Consider the following 7,514-nt stretch of genomic DNA (forward strand, 5'->3'; position numbering starts at 1 on the left):
CCAGTTGTTAGATCTTCATTAATACCTAAACTGTGACAACTTAACAATGTTATCTGTTGAATTAGCATTTCAGTTCTAGCTCATGATATAAAGAATGCAAAGAAAATTCTTTTGGCCTTGGCTAATCTGGAATCTTCAAGGACAATGTGCATGTTCTGCTTCTCCTTCATGTGAACTTGGTTCTCTGTGACCAACTTCATTAAGTGAAGGGTCAAGGGAACGCCATTTCTTTTTCTTCGTGTCTGAACCAAAATATCTTGATAAGCCCAAATATGTGCGAGGTCTGTAACCCTTAGCTGAGATCACTGGGAGGAGGAAATGGCATGGAGGTAGATACCATCATCTTCCTTTTGACATCATCAAAATCCTGCACCTGAATTGTAAGTGCAGCATTGATTTTAAGTCTATCTGTCAGTAATGTATCCTACTATCAGGTATTATTTATAGAAGAATTTCATAGGGGACTTTACAGAATTAAGCACTACTCATTCATTAGCATGAGTAACTAATTCTGTCACTATGTATCCAATGTCAGCAGCAAATTTTTTCACAGCAACACTCAGTGGAATCAGTGCTGAATCCCAGCTGAGTATCTCTAAGGGAATCAGTAATTTCATATCAAGTGCCTCATTTTCTACTGCACAGAAATGAACCCACAAAAAGCCGAAGACTTCTTGACGATGCAACATGAGCTGGATAGCTTCCAGCAGGTGTTTCATATCAAAGCTTGAATATTCTGATACCCCCCGTGCCCACCTAATTCCAATCAAGTCAATCCTATGGGGCAGTAACTAAGAAAGGTGCAATATCTGTGCACTGTCTGCAGATGTAACTTTCAAAACTCCATATATATATTTATATATATACACACAGGCATCAGATCTCTGCTCAGGCTGTGTTAAGAACAGGAATGACTATCTTTAAGAAGTCCACTGTCTGAGCTCAGTTCCTGTTGTAGACTAGACTTCTTTGTCCTTTCATTTGCCCAAAAGAGAGAGTTGGGAGAGTATATCTGTTTTATTATCCATCCCCAGCAACAACAGGGAGAAGGGACACTTAAAGTGAATTAAAGGGTGAGGAATTATACTCGAATTTGTAAATTAACACAGGAAATTCTCTTGTCATCTATGATAGTTTCTGGGATATTTGAAAGGGTCTTGGAATACATCAATTGCAACAATAGGTTCAGAAATCAATACAATTTCCTTCTCAGACGTTTGGCATGGATTGTGCAAAGGTAACATTCTGGTGCTAAAGTGAGTAAACAAGATCTCTGATGCTGAAGTGAATAAAGAACAATGCTAGTTCTGTCATTAGAAATATTGTACCACTTCCAAATGACAGCATTATTTTCAAATTTAATTTTGAAAGGTAGTATGTTGCCCAAACCATCCTAAACAGAAAAACTCTGTGTACTAATGTGCATTTCTGTTTTGCAAAGAGCATACACAAGCATACAACACAACTCTTTCTGTGTGTGTCCAGGGACACAGTTTCTTATTTTAATATCATAAATATTTCATGTTATTTTCCCTTCAGGATCCATTCACCTAGGGAGAGAGCAGGGGGTAGATGGGATCTTTTCTTTTTACTCCTCACCACCACCAAAACTTGTTATTCATTTCCAATCATTTAGAAAACTGGTTAAGGTAATATATTTACCAAAATGTTATGGAAGACATGATTTTGCCAGCAGAAATTTTATTACTTGTGTTGCTAGTTGTTACTGTTAATACTTAGGAATGATAATTCCTAATATTTAGCAGTTTAATTTAAAATTGAAGTAGGATTTTTAATGTCCTACAGACAAACTGTGTCATCAAAGGACAAGAATGCCTTCTAGCCACCAAATTATACTACACTGACCTGAGTTGTGAGGTGTATTTGGCAACTTCTACTGCTTAGTTACTGTAGCTTGTAAGCCCAATAATTGCAAAGGGTATATATTACACACGATATTTATAATTCCCCCCTTTCAGAACAGGAAGATCATTATGTGATCTACTCTAACCACAAGCACAGCATGAATAAAGAACCTCAATAAGTAATTTCCACATTAAGCCCATAATTGTCGCATATTGATATAGTCAGTTATTGCGAAATTCAGCGAGAACCATCTGTGGATGAGAAAAAAATATCAAATACTTTATAATATGATTTCAGAAATATTATGTGATGATGAATTAAGTGCTCAATAAGAGAGTAGATAGAGCTCGTGTTATTGGGAAATTTGGTATGAAAATAAGTGTTCAAAGCCCTGAAAATGCTACTTTCCTCTACAAGGAGAAAAAGAACAGACTCTACAGCCTGCGAAGTCAACAGGATCTGCCTTGGAATGCTAAATGACAGAAAGCCAGTCTTATAATTTACCACCAGAATTTGTAAATTTCATTCTATCCCTTTCGTCAGTGTGAACCAGTATTGGAAAGAAAAGAATCCAATGCATGTTTAAAAATAATAACAATAATAATAACAATAATAATAATAATAAAGCAATATTAGAATATGAAATGATTTGAATATGTTAGCTAGTAAAAAGGGCCTTATATTCAGTTCACTACTCATTTTGATACTGTCACTGAAATATTCTGGTTTCCACTGCCCTTGAAAGGTAGCAGTGCATGACAGAGTTTAGTGTTGAAATCTTCAGGATCCTCAGGCCTTAAAATGTGCCGATACTCAAGCTCTTCCATGTTTCCTCATCTAAGATCCCACCAAAATATACTAAAACAAGAATTCCTGTGTGTAGACCTGTTTCCAGGATTGGGGTCTTTTTCATTAAACTTTCTAAAGGCCTGGAGAAGATTTGGAAGACAAAGCTGTAGTAGTTCAAAGAAGCTGCTGCTGCAGCTGTTATAGATAAAATACAACAAGCACATGCTATATCGGTCATGCACCATCCTGAGGGCAAGCTACCAGCCTAGCAATTGTACAATGAATATGGTCTTGCATATAAATGAAAATCATTTAATGATACAGAGAAAAACAATGAGGACCATTGTTTCCAGATAATTTATACAGATATCTAAGCATTCTTTTTATTTTTTATTTTTTTTTAAGAATTGAATTCTCAGGAGATTTGTGAAAGTTGGCTGTCAGGTCAAAGGCTAGTTATTTTATCCACTTAATCATTCATCCATACTTGATTAATAGACTTTTTAAACAGTCATATATTAATAATGTAGGCTTTAACTGGGTATCTCGATCAAAGAGCAGATTTTAGAAGTTGATTGGTTTGTATCCTCTAGGCTTGTGATAAATGTCTAGAGATTTCTTGTAGTCATTCTTTTCTTGTCATTTTTTCATTCTGATATTCATTTCTTTCTTCAGCATTGTCACATGAATATTTAAAACAAGAAATATAATCAGTTCAGTGCTTTTTCTCCTGTGCCAGGATCATAAAGAGAATAGCTGTCATTCAATGCAAAACCTCTTTATTACAATATTTAAGCATTGTGTTTTACCTTGATTGTTGGGGAGCATGAGCTGAAAATCTTATATGCATCAACAGGCTTATGATTTTAATACCATTACATAGATTTCGGGGTAAGGAGGGTTAAGGAGAAGAAAATTTAAAGTTGTGGAGTTAATAATTAGAGGAGGTAGAAAATATTCAGCAAAACAGTTCTTGATGGAAAATGCTGTCTTATTCAGATTTAAATGTTTCTTGGAATATGTCAGTGATCAGGAAATTCAGATACATTCAGTTAAATTATTTCAAATTACAGTCTTTCATTATTGTTGCTTAGAGATAGCTTTTTATGTCCAAATCTTAATTACTTCAAAAGTCAAAATATGAGGAGGGATTACTTCTATTTAAAGTAAATACTGCAACTGAACTAAATATTTTTGAAAACTTTTAATGAACTTTTTTTTTTTTTAAGGTTTTGTTACAACTTGGAACAAAATCAGTACTCAGTGAATGAGTAATTCCTGTTCCAAGCCTCCTGTAGCATTCCTATTAGCAATAGTAGTACACTTATTTATGATGTAAAATTCCATATCTTAAAGGCCTAAACAAAAATAAGCACTTTTCTAATGCCCTGAGCTTCAAAGATCAGTGAAAACTTCCATTCTGGAGCAAAGCAAGCTGACTTATCTGGTATTACTCAGACGTGAATAATCGCCTTTCATGCCTAATTCATAGCGTATCTCTCTGCTGCCAGTTCTGTGTTTGTTGCATCTATAAAAGTTCCAGTGATACCTAAAGCACTTCCAAGCAGTCCTCTCCCATATAAGCTGTGGATTTAAAGAGATCACCATGCCCTGCTTTGCACAGTGTTTCTGGTCCAGCCCCACCAGCCCCGTGCACTTGGAGCTGCTGATGGGGTTGCTGTTCAGCTTCAAACTCAGCATGAGATAGATGCCAGAGAGAGATAAAATAGGGCCTCACTTCTGACCACGCACACACAAGACACAGTAATTTCTTGATCTGGAATAGAAACGGTATTCTACATAATTGTATAGGTGTGCTCTTCAGGAGCAATGTTTGTCCTCACTATCATTTATGAGGCTGAGGGTTTGGAGATCCTTGAACTCATCAAACAACTTCCTGAAGGATTCAGTTATGCTACCACAAATCTTAATTGCCATTTGCAGGATGCACCTCCTGCTTCAATTTAGCATAATGAAACTGGGAGTTTCCAATGCAGTTACTTTGTATTGTTGATGTTGTCCTGGTGTCACTGATTTCTGTAGGGAATACAGATATTGCCATCACCCTGCACAGTCTCCTTTCTTCTTTCCCTTGGTTTGGACATAGTAGTTGCTGGCTATCAGACCAAGTTGTATGTTGTGTCATGCACTGAAGGGGCATAATATCTGAGGCTTTTGGTGTACAGAAAGATGTAAGGCTCAGGAGCTTGTAGACAAATTCTGCATTGCTGAGCAGGAAAAGAAGTGCAGCAAGGGTGTGCAGGATAAGTGTTCCTCTAAGCATACTTATGATACAATGCCAATAGCGATAAGGTACTCTGGACTGAGATAGCATCATGGGGTGGATCCTGGAGGTCCTAAAAGCTTTCTTTAAATATTGTCACTGTCTCTTTGTTCCTGCAGTGTGGTAGTTCCCCATATTCAGGAATGGCAGAAGCAGAACTATTCCTTTCTTCAAAGCACTCCTCATGGTAATGGAAACTAAAGGTTGCTTGACAGTTGATCCTAATATATCCATCTATTCACAGTAGTTTATTTAATTTTTTCTGATGTTCTGGTTATTCTAATGAGTTGTTTTGTGCTTAATTAAGATTAAATTTGAGGGATGAAAAGAAAAAACAGCTGTCCTTCTACTCTTTGCCTTATTTAATGGTCATGGTGGCAGCATGACCATTTTACTTTATTTTGTTAAGAATAGATTTCTAAATAGAGAAGGTATTTTTTAATTGTCCTCTGAGTTTTCTTATCTCCTCTTCTGCTCTTGCCTTTCTTTTGCTTGTTTCTCTTATGTGGACAAATGGATTTTTACCTCTCCTCACACAAATAAACTGTTCTTCTTTTCACCCTCAATGAATGTTTCCTCTGGTCTTCTGTCACACTGAGGACAAACGTTTCTGTACCATGCTGGCTTCTCTTCTGATAACAGCTTAGGGAACACAGAATGTTTGTTCCACGAGATCTTTTTGTCCCATTAAATTCATCTTCCTCCCCCTAAGCTAGCTGCTTGGCAGCTGTGCTGCAAGAAACACATGAGCTATTTAGATGGATGATATCGACATCTTCTGCTTCCTTAGGGATTACAGCAAGCTACCTTTCAATGATCCATAGTTAGCTTTGGTTTCTCTACTAATGCAGTCCTGTATGACTGAGGGTATATTCTGTGAGTGCCACAGGCAGAAACTGCGGACAGCTGAGTTTTGAAAGCCAAGGGGGCCAAACGAAATCTTATCCCTGGTACAATAGATGCTTCTGCCACAGGAAAAACTGAGGAAAATATTAAGTCACATGAGTCCTGTCAACTCTACAAAGTCTGTAGTAATAGCAAGAAGGGAGCCTGGGGCAAGCTGTAAGAGAGAGAGCACAAAACACTGGCTACTGCCCATTTGGGTTTCATAGCTGCTGTTGCTGTTAATCCGGCAGCATTACTATTTCTTTCAGATACTGCTAGAAGCAATAGAGTTGACACATAACTTCCTTAATGGAACAGCGCTAACTGACAAACAGCAAAGTCTGCTCAAACTGTGGATGGTGGGTGACCCACTGCATTTAGCACTTCTGCAAGAAACATCCAAGGTGATATCACAGCTTGGCTCTTTTTTTAATTTCAGTTTTTTCCACCTACCACAAGGAATAAAAAAAAAAAAAAAGTGTGTGTGCATGAGTATGAGTGCATGCATATGTGTGAGAGAGGAAGATGTGTTTTTTCAGGCCCATGCACTGAAAATAACTTGGCAGGCAGAGCAGTGAGGGTTCTCCTTTCAGAAACATCAGAGGTATTTCCAGTCAGGGACTATTTAAGAGTCAAGACAGCATATCCCAGATAACAGGACAGAAGGGACATACCAATACCCATAAGCCTGTGTTTCTTTGTTTCTTTGGAAATATATATATATATATATATATAAAGTGAGAGAGATCTAAAAAATAGAAGTAGAAACTTTATTTTTAAAATTTTTTGAAAGTTCTAGGGACATTTTGGTGAAATTGGTTTTGTAGATTTTTTTTTTCATGATGAGGCAATGGTTGGAATATGATCAGATGATGTAGGTGGCAAAAGAGCTTCCACCCTCTTTGTTGAGACTCTGAGTTGTATTTGAACTAGGGGATGGCAAAACTGCTGTTGTCCTGTTGTCCTAAAGTAGACCCCGTAAAAAACTACGAAGAGCTCCTGGGGACCTTTCCTTTTGTCAGACAAACACTTGTCAAGCCTGAGATTTATTTATTTTTCTAAAGGCAAAAAAAAAAATTTAAACAGGGAGTGTTTTCCAACTAGAGCAGTTTTAATAAAAAGAACCTTGTCCCCACAAAATATTTCATCAGCATCTCTCAGTGCAATGTACAATAGATGTTCAACCTTTTTCTGACTCCAGACATCTTAGTTTAAACTGGTCCCTCAAAAGTTGGATCTACTTTGCAGACAATTTATACAGTTCAGTTAAAACCATTGTTTCATGTTCTAAATTGTGAAAACAATAATCTTCACATTTCTTTCATAATCTTATCCATCCTGAAGCCTCCACGAATAGACTCCTTGACCTAAGCTGCAGCATACAGGGCTTAGAGGGGGAGGAGAAACTATTGTTTTCCTGTTTCATTTCTTTACATTGTTCTGTTCCTTTCCATTCTGCTTCTAGATGACCAAAAGTATAGGATTATATATATATATATATATGTATAAAAAAAAAAAGGAAAAAAGGATAATAAACGCTTAAAGCTAGAACAAAGCTTGATTGTCTGTGTGTTCAATAGTAAGAAACAAATCTGGGTTTAGCCGAAATGTTTCTAAATCTTCAGTGTTATTGTCATAGTAGCTTTACATTCATTTGGACATTGGGCTGTGTATGTGTTGCCAACATGTC

Source organism: Anser cygnoides, chromosome 1 (genome assembly GCF_040182565.1).
Source record: "Anser cygnoides isolate HZ-2024a breed goose chromosome 1, Taihu_goose_T2T_genome, whole genome shotgun sequence".
In the NCBI taxonomy this organism is placed as follows: Eukaryota; Metazoa; Chordata; class Aves; order Anseriformes; family Anatidae; genus Anser; species Anser cygnoides.